Raw genomic sequence first — 14485 nt, 5'->3', positions numbered from 1 at the left:
ATGCCCCTCTATTAGTAACTTCTAGTTATATGTCATACATTTGTTCTAGTTCATGAGAGAGAATTCTAATTTTGTACAGTTAATCACAGACATTGTCCACCACAAGATTCACTGTGTTATACATTCCCCTGTTTTGACCTCCAACTTTCCTTCTGGTGACATACGTGACCCTGAGCTCCCCCTCTCCACCACCTTCACACACCATTCAGCACTTTTAGTTATTCTCACAACGTGCTGCCATCACCTCTGTCCATTTCCAAACGTTTAAGTTCATCCTAGTTGAACATTCTGCTCATAATAAGCAACCACTCCCCATTGTTTAGCCTCATTCTATATCCTGATAATTTACATCTCATGTCTATGAGTTTACATATTATATTATAATTATATCATATCAGTGAGACCCTGCAATATTTGTCCTTATGTGTCTGTCTTATTTCACTCAATATAGTGCCCTCAAGGTTTCTTCATCAACCCATTTTTTTTAAGACAGTTTTGTTCACACACCATACACTCCATCCTAAGTAAACAATCGATGGTTGCCTGTATAGTCACATATTTATGTGTTCACCACCATCACCACTATCTGTATAAGGACATCTCCATTTCTTCCACAAAGGAGGAGGAAGAGTCAAAGAAGGTAGAGATATGGGAGAAAAAAATGAGAGGGAAAAAAAAAGAAAAAAAAAAAAACATGACAGCTAGGAAGCAACAAAAGGAAAGATAGCATTAAGCTAAAGTAAAATAAAAAGTCAGACAACATCACCAATGCCAAGAGTCCCTTACCCTTCCCCTGTGTCCCCCTCATATGCTTTTAGCTTTGGTATATTGCCTATGTTATATTAAAGGAAGTTTACAGTGTTTCTGTTAACTGTAGTCTCTAGTTGGCATTGATTGTATTTTTCCTTCAATCCCACCCTGTTTTTAACATCTTGCAATGTCGACATTCATTTGTTCTACCTCATGTAAAAACATATTTTTACCTTTTGTCACAATTGTTGCATACCTTAGGATTCACTGAGTTATACAGTCCCAGTCTTTATCTTTCCTCTTTCCTTCTGGTGTCCCACATGCCCTTAACCTTCCTCTTTCAACCATACTCACAGTCATCTTTGTTCAGTGTACTTACATTATTGTGCTACCATCACCCAAAATTGTGCTCCAAACTTCTAACTACTGTCTTTTTCTATTTGTCTGTAGTGCTCTCTTTAGTATTTCCTATAGCGCAGGTATCTTGTTCACAAACTCTGTCATTGTCTGTTTGTCAGAGAATATTTTAAGCTCTCCCTCATATTTGAAGGACAGTTTTGCCGGATATAGGATTTTTGGTTGGTGGTTTTTCCTCTTTAAGTATCTTAAATATATCACCCCACTTCCTTCTTGCCTCCATGGTTTCTGCTGAGAAAGCCTCACATAGTCTTATCAAGCTTCCTTTGTATGTGATGGATTGCTGTTCTCTTGCTGCTTTCAGGATTCTCTCTTTTTCTTCGATGTTTGATAATCTGATTATTAAGTGTCTTGGCATAGGCCTATTCAGGTCTATTCTGTTTGAGGTGTGCTGTGCTTCTTGGATCTGTAATTTTATGTTTTTCTTAAGAGATAGGAAATTTTCATTGATTATTTCCTCTATTATTGCTTCTGCCCCTTTTCCCTTCTCTTCTCCTTCTGGGACACCCATGACAATTACATTCTGGTGCTTCAAGTTGTTGTTCAATTCCCTGAGATGTTGCTCATATTTTTCCATTCTTTTCCCTATCTGTTCTTTTGTGTGTAGGATTTTGGGTGTCTTGTTCTCCAATTCCTGAATGTTTTCTTCTGCCTCTGGAAGTCTGCTGTTGTATGTCTCCATTGTGTTTTTCATCTCTTGTGCTGTGCCTTTCATTACCGTAGGGTCTGTCAGTTGTTTTTAAACCTTTGAGTTCTTCCTTATGTTCACCCAATGTTTTCTTTATATCCTTCATCTCTTTTGCTATATCTCCCTAAACTTGTTGAATTGATTTAGCATTAGTTGTTTTAATTCCTGCATCTCAGTTGAAGTGTAAGTTTGTTCCTTTGACTGGGCCATATCTTTTTTTTTCCTAGCGTGGTTTGTAGTTTGTTGTTGTCTAGGCATCTGGTTTCCTTGATTACCCCAATCAGATTTTCCCAGACCAGAATGGGCTCAGGTCTCAGGAGGGAGCTATATTCAGAATCAGGTTTCCTGGAGGGTGTGTCTTAGAAGATTGACAGACTTTCCTGTGAAGCCTCTAGCTGCTGTGCTTTTCCTAACCTGCCCAGCAGGTGGCATCTGTAAGCCCCTTTAATTCTCAGCTTAAGTTGTTTCTGGTTTGTGTTCTAGTTTGCTAATGCTGCTGTTATGCAAAATACCAGAAATGGATTGGCTTTTATAAAGGGGGTTTATTTGGTTACAACTTTACAGTCTGAAGGCCATGAAAATATCCAAGTTAAGGCATCAACATGAGTTGGTCTTAAGGAAGACCAGTGGTATCCAGAAAACCTCTGCTAGCTGGGAAGTCACATGACTGGTGTCTGCTGATCCTGGGTTGTGTTCCAGCTCCTCTCTCAGCTCCTGTGCATTCTTCAAAATGTTGCTCTTGGGGTGCTTTGTCCTCTATTAGCTTCTCTGGAACAAAGTATCAGCAAAAGCTTGCCTTCAATGGCCGTTTCCAAAATGTCTCTCTTGTCTGAGCTCTTATAGGGCTCCAGTGATTTAATTAAGACCCATGCTGAATGGGTGGGGCCACACCCCCATGGAAATAATCCAGAGTTATCACCCACAGTTGGGTGGGTCACATCTCCATGGAAACAACCCAATCCAAAGGTTCCAACCTAATCAAGACTAAAAATGTCTGCCCCCACACGATTGCATCAATGAACATGGTGTTTTGGGGGACATAATAATCCAAACTGACACAGATTGTTTTCCCCCAGGCCCTGGGGTCTGAGTTCTGAAGGGAGGGCAGGCACTTGTACTGGTCCCCACCTCCCTTCTCTTAGGGAAGATATACCTCCTGGGGAGTTATCTTCTGCACTTGAATTACTCCTTTGTCTCTCTGACTCTGTTAACTCCACCCCTGCTTGAGTCAGAGCACTGAGAACTGAAGATGCCTGAGGCTTTCTCCACTGAGCCACTCAGATTGAGAAAGAAAAAAAGGGAAAGAAAGCCCCTTTTCAGAGCCAGTCCTTGCCCCCCCAGTTTTGCCTGTTGGCCAGAGATAGTACCTGATCTTCTGAGCTCCTTTTCTTGGGACACAGGCTTTTTCCAGTATTCTAAGCACAGCTGTCTCCAAAAGCCTCTGTATTTTTTTCCCATCAGTCCCACCTTCTCTCCACTGGGAGTGACCTCAGGGTACTTTGCTGCTTGTTAGGGGTTTGTCTGTTTTAGTAGCTTGTATTCAGCAATTGACATTTGTTATTTAAAACCCAAGTTGGAGCTAGGTTGAGCTATATTTGCTTGTTCTTGGCAGGGACTGCTGCTTTCTCCCACAGTGAGGTTTTGCAGCTCAGCCTGCCATAGGGGGAGGGGGCTCCTGGCATGGTTCTACAGTTTTTACTTACAGCTTTTATGCTGTGAACTCAGCCATTCCACCCATTCCAGGCTAGTGTGCAATGTGTGGACAGTCACAGTTGTCCCCCAGCAGTTGTTCCAGACTATTTAATAGTTGTTCTTGGCTATTTACTAGTTGCTCTAGAGGACTAAATTCCACACCTCTCTATGCCACCATCTTGCCACTCCTCCCTAGTTGTGGGGTTTTGCCATGGAGTTTCCATTCAGGGTCCTATGCTGTGTCCCAGGAAGGGACTTGTTCTAGTTTGCTAATGCTGCTGGAATGCAAAACACCAGAAATGGACTGGTTTTCATAAAGGGGGTTTATTTGGTTACACAGTTAGAGTCTTAAGGCCATAAAGTGTCTGAGGTAACACATCAGCAATCGGGTACCTTCACTGGAGGATGGCCAATGGTGTCCAGAAAACCTCTGTTAGCTGGGAAGGCACGTGGCTGGTATCTGCTCCAAAGTTCTGGTTTCAAAATGGCTTTCTCCCAGGACATTCCTCTCTAGGCTGCAGTTCCTCAAAAATGTCACTCTTATTTGCACTAGGGATATTTGTCCTCTCTCAGCTTCTCTGGAGCAAGAATCTGCTTTCAACAGCTGTCTTCAAACTGTCTCTCATCTGCAGCTCCTGTGGTTTCTTCAAAGTGTCCCTCTTGGCTGTAGCTCCTCTTCAACACATCAGTCACAGCTGCACTGAGTTCCCTCTGCCTGTCAGCTCATTTATATGGCTCCACTGATCAAGGCCCACCCTGAATGGGTGGGACCATGCCTCCATGGAAATATCTCATCAGAGTTACCACCTACAGTTGGGTGGGGCACATTCCATGGAAACACTCAAAGAATTCCAATCTAATTAACACTGATAGGTCTGCCCACACAAGATTACATTAAAGATAATGGTATTTGGGGGATATAATACATTCAAACTGGCACAGGACTCAATTGCCTTTAGGCAATTTAGGGTTCCCTAAATCCATCAAAGGCTCCTTTTCTACAGCCCCTCACTTCACATCTGAGGCAGGATTCTCAGGTTCCCATTGTCTTTAAGCTTTAGCTTCTCACCATCCTGGAGCACCTATCTTTTTATTCTTTGATGGAAAAATTGCTCCTTTGTCATCATGCATTTTTTTCTACTCATGAGCCCCCTTGCAAACTCTTTACAGAACCCAAGAGGGTCTGCTATTGATGTGCCATGCCAACTTTTCACACTTTTAAAAAAAGAAGTTAAATAAAACCTTTCTCGAGAACCAGATTTGCAAGTTGAAAGCATTTTGGCTCTCATACATTTGCCTCTGCCCTATCTTTCCAAAATTGTACATAAATTAAGCTGAGATGCCAAGAACTTGACCATTTTGTCTAGGCTGTAGCCTACCTTCCCCTGGGATGATTGATATCACTGACATTGATGGAAGGAAGTCTGTGGTCACAGGGGAACTTCAATTTTAAAAATCTCCAAAATTTACCCTACTACTTTTTTATTGCCGTTTTACAAACAAGGAGACTGAGAAAAATCTTTCCTTTCTTCTCCTACCAATTGATTATTTCTCTTTTTAAAAATAAACTTTTTATTTTGAAATAATTTCAAACTTACAGGACTTTCACAAAAATAATACAAAACCCATACAGAGAATTCCAACACCCGCTATGCAGGTACCCAGATCCACCAACTTCTAATATTTTGTCACATTTTCCATTTAGTTCCATCCATTTTTCTAAACATGCAAGGGCAGGTTGTGTACATTATGCCCTTTGAACACTTAATGCTTCCATGTACTTTTCCTAAGAACAAGGATATTTACTTATGTACCTATCTTTTTTTATCTTCATTTTATTGAGATATATTCACATACCATGCAGTCATGCAAAACAAAGTGTACATTCGATTGTTCACAGTACCATTACATAGTTGTGCATTCATCACCAAAATCAATCCCTGACACCTTCATTAGCACACGCACACAAATAACAAGAATAATAATTAAAGTGAAAAAGAGCAATTTAAGTAAAGAAGTACGCTGGGTGCCTTTGTCTGTTTGTTTGTTTCCTTACCCCATTTTTCTACTCATCCATCCATAAACTAGACAAAGGGGAGTGTGGTCCATATGACTTTCCCAATCCCATTGTCACCCCTCATAAGCTACATTTTTATACAATTGTCTTCAATATTCATGGGTTCTGGGTTGTAGTTTGATAGTTTCAGGTATCCACCACCAGCTACCCCAATTCATTAGAACCTAAAAAGGGTTGTCTATATTGTGCATAAGAGTGCCCACCAGAGTGACCTCTCGGCTCCTTTTGGAATCTTTCTGCCACTGAAGCTTATATCATTTCCTTTCATTTCCCTCTTTTGGTCAAGAAGATGTTCTCCATCCCACGATGCCGGGTCTAGATTCCTCTCCGGGAGTCATGTTCCACGTTGCCAGGGAGATTCACTCCCCTGGGTGTCTGATCCCACATAGAAGGGAGGACAGTGATTTCACCTGCCAAGTTGGCTTAGCTAGAGAGAGAGGGCCACGTATGAGCAATTATTATCTATCTTAAGTACAGTTATCAAGTTCAATAAATTACATCGATATAAATTTCGCAGTTTATATTTGTGAGTTAAGTTTTATTAAGGATACTTCGCCATATTGTGGTGTGTGAGGGAGGATATAGGATCAGAGAGGATCCTTCTGTGTTTCTCCTTGCTCTTCCCCCACTTCCTCCTGTCTATCATTTCTCTGTCTGAGGCAGATTCCATTGTAATCTCCATATTTCTCTCACAGAACCCAGGAGTTGGCACCTTCTTACAGCCACTAGCTGTTGCCTCGGGCTTCAATCCTCTTCCTCCATGGTGCAGGGGGAAAGCCCACTGCGTTCCCAGTTTATCCCCTGCTTTCCTGAAAGACATTTTCTGAAGGTTCTTACCAGAACAAGGTGACAGAATCAGGAACAATATCAAAAAAGACACTTCTTTAAAAATGCACCAATGAGCAAAACCAATGCAGAAAAGAAAGGAATTGTAGTGCATTTAGAAGTTTGTCAATCATTTTTATCCCATCTCTCTCTTTAGCCATGCTCCATTTCCATGCCCTGGTTTTGAGTTTATAATATCTATATCACCCCTGGGCAGTGTATCCGTCCACCAACAAATTCAATCAATAGATGATCATGTCCACCCTCCTGTCCATTGAGAGTCCTGTCCTTGGACCTAGCTAGCAGGACAATTCAGCCATACATGGATATAGCTTATAGTCTGTATTCTAATTTTTTCATATGCCCCAATAATGCCCTTTGAGGCATTTTCTCCTCCATTATTAGATCCAGTCCAGGATCATGTATTACATTTAATTAACATTGTCTCTTTAGTCTATTTTTTTCCCACCTTAAGTGTGGAAACACATATACAGCATGAACTTTCCCAACTTAACCACTCCCAAGTGTATTTTTAGTGGAAGCAATCACATTCACAGTGTTGTGCTACTTTCACCAGAAACCTCATCCATTACCAGAACCCAAACAGAAACCCTACATCCGTTATACATTAACTCCTCATTCTCCCTCCAGCCCCTAAACTGTAGTCTACTTTCTGACTCTATGACTTTGTTTATTCTAAGCATTTCACACAAATAGTGTCTGACTTATTTCACTCAACATGATGTCTTCAAGATTCATCCCTGTAGTGGCATGATCAGAACTTCATTCCTTTTTAATACTGAATAATTTTTCATTGTATGTATATATCATATTTTGTTTATCCATTCATCTGCTGAAGGACATTTGAGTTGCTTCTACCTTTTGGCAATTGTGAAAAATATCACTATGAACATTGGTGTACAACTATCTCTTTGAGTCCCTGCTTTCAATTCTCTGGGGTATATACCTAGAAAAGGGATTGCCAGGTCATAAGATAGCTCTGTTTAACTTTTTGAGGAACCACCAAACTGTTTTCCACAGCAGCTGCACCAGTTTATATTCCCCTAACCAAGGTACTAAGGTTCATATTTCTCTGCATCCTCACCAGCACCTGATGTTTTTCTTTTTAAAAATAATATCTGTTCTAGTCAGTCTGAGGTGGTGTGTCATTGTGGTTTAGATTTGCATTTCTCCAATGACTAATGAGATTGAGCACCTTTTCATGTGCTCATTGGTCTTTTGTATATCCTCTTTGGAGAACTACCAATTGATTATTGACAAAGGAATATCAATTTCATCTGTTCTATGTTAGAGCAAATTGTATTCCATTGTCTGGCTCAAAAAAGACAATTGGGAATTAAAGAAAGTCCCTGGCCAAGTGGCAGATGAAATTGAGTATAAAGGAGCTCATCCAGATTCTGATCATATATAAATCTTATGCACTGGTATTATGTGAAGCATTGATTGAGATATTCTTTCCCTCATCCTCTTTTTACTTTGTGTTCCCCTGTTCTGGTTTCCTGGCTGCTAAAACAAATACCATGCAATAGGGTGGCATAAACAACAGGAATTTATTGGCTCATGGATTTGAGGCTAGGAGAAGTCCAAAACTGAGACATCAGCAAGGTGATGCTTTCTCCCCAAAGATGTGGCATTCCAGGGCTGGCTGCTGTTCCTCATCGGTACCTTGGCTTTTTTGTTACACAGCAATGCACAGGGCAGCATCTTCTCCTTTCCTGCTGGTTTCCACTGACTTCCAGCTTCTTATAGCTCCCTGTAGCTTTCTCTCTGTGTCCAATTTTCTTTGCTTATGAGGACTTCTGCCCTATTGGATAAAGGCCTCTCATTCATTTTGGGCACACTATAAAAATGATAACATCTTCATAGACCCTACTTACAGATGGGCTCATATCCACACTAGGAGCTTAATATGCCTTTTATGGGGAACATGATTCAATCCCCAACATCCTATTACCCAATCTGGGCAGTTAGACAAGGGGGCAGCTATTGTTTTAGATGGTGTCAACAATGGTTGGCTGTGGAAACAAAGACACCAATTCTTGGCTTTTAAGCTAAAAGCAAAATAAAACTAGAAAATTTGAAAGCCTGTTCCATTTGACAAAACTTTTTTCCCTACAACTCTCCCTTACCTTGCACCCTCAGACCATGAGCTGAAGGAGAGAAAAGGGAGTTGGAGGAGAATTCAAAAAGCTTAGATTTCAGTCTATTTTTGATCTTTGGCATTGGGCAGGAGTGGAATGGGAATGAGTATCAGGACTGCTATCCCTCAGAATAGCTACGGGAACCAGTTCAAAGGAGGATGTGAAAAACTGATGTGTGTATTGGTCAGTGAACAAAAAAAGAAAAGAATGCTGAGTAAGACTGTGAATTTAGATACACAATTGGTTAATGGCCCATAGAGTAATAAAAGCCATAGCCTTTGGAGTTATCTTCTCCACTGGGCAAAAATCATTTGCATTGTTATTGGACAAAAATTATTTGCATCTTATCAATTTCTAAAAACATCTATAGTATTGTAAACTCTCTAGATCCTAATCAGTAGATGACAATAAGTGAAACAAAAATACATTGGCCTAGAATTAAATGAGCTTGTTAGACAATGACTTAGCATGATAATTGAAGTCATGTGATTTTCTTTTTGCCTGACTTCCAAATTTTAGATAATTTTTTCTTAACAGATTTGAGTGCAGGGTGGAATGGACCTGTTACCTGCCTGGCATTTCTGGAACTCGGGTAGCTGGCATGGAAGCCTCACCACAGTGCCTCAGTGGCATTCACAGAGATATTGCAAGAGGTGTTCTGGCAAAGTGAAGCATCATGGGAGTGAAGATGCGCCCATCCTGCCACCTGCCGCAAGAAAGAGGGGGAAGAGTGGGCAAGTGAGGAAGCTGAAGGGCCTACTGGGGGTCTTCAGCTAGGATTATGAGACCTGCAGCAGAGGTTGCATGGCCCATCCCAGAAGAGATCAGATGGAAGCACATCTGCCTCCTACCCACATAGAGTTGGAATGTATGAGGACTATCAAGGTGAGTCACATCTCCAGGGATGCTGACTCAGGATCAGAATGACATCCCACTCATGCCACAGTGCTCTTTGCATAAGCCTCCCGGAGCTTAACACCTACCTGGGGTTGGGTGCAGCGAGGGTGGAAAAAATTCTGAATGAGAGTTTACCTGCTTTTGTCTAGATTAGACTTTCTTCAACTATCAGAATGGAAGCTTGGAGACAAGAATTACATTGAGGTACAGGAGGTAAAGTTAGTTACACTGTGCACACCTAAGCCTGTGCTTTGTGAATTTCATTTTGACTTTATCCATATACCTTTAAAAACCTAGAGTAAAGCATTGTGGGAGCTTTCAAACTAGCCACGAGAACCAGCAGTGAAGTCAAATTTTGGCATGTGGTTACTCATGGTATGCATTTGATGAAAGAGATGGTGAAAGCTTGTACTCCAATTGACAGTGGGGAGCCTTATATCTCTGATCTTATAGAACTGAACTTCTATAATCCAAGCCTCTATTGGTTAGGTCCTTATGGAGTAGAAATGGTTAAAAGCTATAATCCAAGTCTCTATTGGTTAGGTCCTTATGGAGTAGAACTGCTTATGCAAAGATCACTGTGGCATGAGTGGAATGTCTCATGGGGAAGATGGTAGAGTAGGGAGCTCCAAGACTCATCCCACCTCTGAAAACAGCTAGTGGACAAGCAGAAACTGTCTGAAACAAATGTTCTGTGGCTCTGGAGGCCAGGGGAGCACTGTACAGCATCTAGGGGAGAGCAGGACAAAGGCTGAGAAACTGTGATAAAGAACTATGAGTAACTCACTTCATGATGACTGCTGGTGCCCATCCCTCACTCACAAGGTGACCCATTTTGGGTCTGGTCCCTGGCTGGCTTCTGAAGACAGAGAGGGATATGGGCCCTCTTGCCCAAGAACAGGGAAGGGGCATGACCAAGTTCTGATCATGGCTTTTGATTGGCAAATTAAGATTACTGGGTCTTGGCTCTGAACTGCTATTTTAGCCCACCCCAGACAGGGACACTGTTTCAACTCCACCCCTGACAAGGGTGGAGGTTCAAAAATGCAGGGTCTCCTTAGGGCTGTGAGGAACAGTTTGCTGAACAGTGCCATCTGCTGGGCAGGCCAGGAAAGCACAGCTTCAGAAAGCTGTAATAATGGCTTTTTGGTGTCTCTCCTGACCCATTCCCCAGGGTTCTTTGGAACTTGTCTGTACCCTCTTCATGGGTCCCTGGCTCTATTTTGACTGGGAAATACCAACTTTAGACTGTTCTCTCTGGGTTGATCCTCCTCCCAGAATTTGCTCCCCAGGCAAAAGCAGCAAGAGACAATCAAAGGAGAGTAAAAAAAAAAAAAAAGCAGAAAAAACTATAGACGACTACAAAAACAAATGGAACAGATTAAGATTCCTGGAGAAGGAACAGAGGAACGGAAGGTTTCTCCTGAGGATGAAACAATTGCACAAACAGCGCAATCTTAAAAATTGTACTGCATACCCACAGCAAGAATCTGATGAAGAAAAGTTGAAAAAATCTGATAAGCTAAACATGGGAAATTCTAAAAGTCTAGAATAAGTTGAACCAAGTGTCAAAAAGAGCCTTAACACAAAGCCGATCAACAATAAGCTCTAGGCAAGCGAGAGAAAGTACTCTGACCAACAGAGTAAACTCATCAAGGTAATCAGATGCACAGACATCAGCAAAAATTACAAGCCATACTAAGAAACAGGAAGATGTGGCTCAGTCAAGTGAACAAATTAAAACTTCAAAGGAGACTCAGAAGTTGGAGCAACTAATTAGAGATGTTAAAACAAATCTCCTCAATCAATTCAAGGAGATGAAGGAAAATATGCAAAAATAAATAAAGAATATTAAGATGATAACGTATGAGCATAAAGAAGAATTTGAAAGTTGAACAAGAAACATAACAGAAATTATGGGGATGAAAGCCACAGTAGTAGAGATTAAAGATTCACTAGAGGCATACAACAGCAGATTGGAACAGGCAGAAGAAAGAGTTAGTGAACTAGAAGACAGGACAATCAAAATCTACAGTCAGAATAACAGAGAGAAAAATAGAAAAAAACTGAACAGCTTCTCAGGGAATGGAATGACAGTACAAAGTTCACAAACATATGTATCATGGGTGTCCCAGAAGAAAAGAGGAGGGAAAACAGCACAAAGAATATTTGAGGAATAATGGCCCCAAAATTCCCAACTCTTTTGAAAGACATACATATACATGTCCAAGAAGTGCAATATACTCCAAACAGAATAAATCCTTATAGAACTACTCCAAGACATACTAATCAGAATGTCAAATGCCGAAGATAAGGAGAGAATCCTGAAAGCAGCAAGAGAAAAGCAATTCATCACATACCAGGAAATCACAATAAGATTAAGTGCTGATTTCTTACCAGGAACCTTGAAGACAAGAAGGCAGTGGCATGATATATTTAAGGTACTGAAAGAGAAAAAATGCCAGCCAAGAATTCTTTATACAGCAAAACTGTTCTTCAAACATGAGGGAGAGTTTAAAACATACACAGATAAACAGAAACTGAGAGAGTTTATGAACAAGAGACCTGCCCTACAAGAAATACTAAAGGGAGCTCTGTAGGCTGAAAGGAAAAGACAGAATAGAGAGGCTTAGAGGAGAATGTAGAAGTGAAGATTATCAGTAAGGGTAACTAAAAGGACAAGAAGTAAAACAAAAATAAGATATGACATATAAGAGCCAAAGGATGAAATGGTTGAAGTAAGTAATGCTTTTACAGCAATAACATTGAATGTTGATGGATTAAACTCCCCATTCAAAAGATACAGATTGGCAGAATGGATAAAAAAGTATGATCCATCTGTATGCTGTCTACAATAGACTAACCTTAAGCTCAAGAACACAAAAAGCTAGAAAGTGAAGGGTTGGAAAAAGATATTCCATGTAAGCAGTAACTAAAAAGAGCTGGGATAGCTATACTAATATCAGACTAAATAGATTTTAAATGCAAAACTGTTATAAGAGACAAAGAAGGACAATATATATTAATAAAAGGGGCAATCCACCAAGAAAAAATAACAATAAAATATTTATGCACCTAACCAGGGTCCACCAAAACACATCAGGAAAACACTGGCAAAATTGAAGAGAGAAATAGATGTTTCTACAATAATAGTTGGAGACATCAATACACCACCCTCATCAATAGATAGAATATCTAGACAGAGGATCAATAAGAAAACAAAGAACTTGAATAACATGATAGATGAACTAGACCTAACAAACACATACACCACAAAACAGCAGGATATACAATCTTCTCAAGTACCCAAGGATCATTCTCTAGGGTAGACCACATGTTGGTTGGCAAAACAAGTCTCAATAAATTTTAAAAGATTGAAATTATACAAAGCACTTTCTCTGACCACAGTGGAATGAAGCTGGAAATCAATAACAGACAGAGGTCTGGAAAATTCACAAATATATGGAAGTTAAGCAACACACTCCTAAACAATCAATGGATTAAAGAAGGTACTGCAAGAGAAATCAGTAAATATCTTGAGATGAATGAAAATGAAAACACAACATATCAAGACATGGGATGCAATGAAGGCATTGCTGAGAGGGAAATTTATAGCCATAATGCCTACATTAAAAAAAGAAGAAAGAGCCTAACTTCAAAGACCCAACTTCACACCTAGAGGAACTAGAAAAAGAAGAGTAAACTAACCCAAAGCAGGGAGAAAGAAAGAAATAACAAAGCTTAGAACAGAAATAAATGAACTTAAGAATAAAAAACAATAGAGAGAATTAATAAAACCAAGAACTGGTTTGTTGAGAAGATCAATAAAATTTACAAACCCTCAGCTAGACTAATTAAAAAAGGAGATAAGAAGCAAATAAAATCAGAAATGAGAGGGGAAGAAATTACTATTGACTCCACAGAAATAAAAAGAATCTTAGGAGTATACTATGAACAATTGTATGCCAGCAAGTTAGACAGTCCAAATGTAACGGACAAATTCCTAGAAACACTTGAACAACCTGCACTGACTCAAGAAGAAATAGAATATCTTGACAGACCAATTACCAGTAATCGATTGAATCAGACATCAAAAGTCTCCCAAGAAAGAAAAACCCAGGACCAGATGGCTTCACAGGTGAATTCTAACAATCATTCCAAGAAGAAATAATACCAATCCCGCTCAAACTCTTCCAAAAAATTGAAGAGGAGGGAACACTACCTAACTCATTCTGTGAAGCCAACATCACCCTAATACTGAAACAATATAAAGATACTACAAGAAAGGAAAGTTACAGACCAATTTTTCTAATGAATATAGATGAAAAAATCCTCACCAAAATACTTGCAAATCAAATCCAATTGCACATTAAAAGCACCATATACCATGATCAACTGGGTATGCAAATGTTGTTCAACACAGGAAAATCAATTAATGTAATACACCACAGTAACAAATCTAAGGAGACAAAACATATGATCATCTTGATCGATGAGGAAAAGGCATTTGACAGAATCTAGCATCCTTTCTTGATGAAAACACTTCAAAAGTTAGACATGGAATGAGACTTCCTCAATATAATAAAGGGCATATAGAAAAACTGACAGCTAACTGACTAAAAGCTTTCCCTCTAAGATTGGGAACAAGATAATGATGCCCATTGTCATCACTTTTATTCAACATTGTGACAGAAGTTCTGGTTAGAGCAGTTAGGTAAGAAAAAGAAATAAGATTAGACATCCAAATTGGAAAGGAAGAAGCAAAACTTTCACTATTTACAGATGACATGAACCTATATTTAGAAAGTCCTGAAAAACTGACAACAAAGCTACTAGAGCTAATAAACGAATTCAGCAAAGTGGCGGGATGCAAGATCAATGCACAAAAATCAGTAGTGTTTCTATGTACTAGAAAGGAACAATCTGAGGAAGAAATCAAGAAAAAAAATTCCACTTACAATAGCAACTAAAAGAATC

This window comes from Choloepus didactylus, chromosome 24, assembly GCF_015220235.1.
Source record: "Choloepus didactylus isolate mChoDid1 chromosome 24, mChoDid1.pri, whole genome shotgun sequence".
Classification (NCBI taxonomy): Eukaryota; Metazoa; Chordata; class Mammalia; order Pilosa; family Megalonychidae; genus Choloepus; species Choloepus didactylus.
This window is presented reverse-complemented; position numbering follows the sequence as displayed.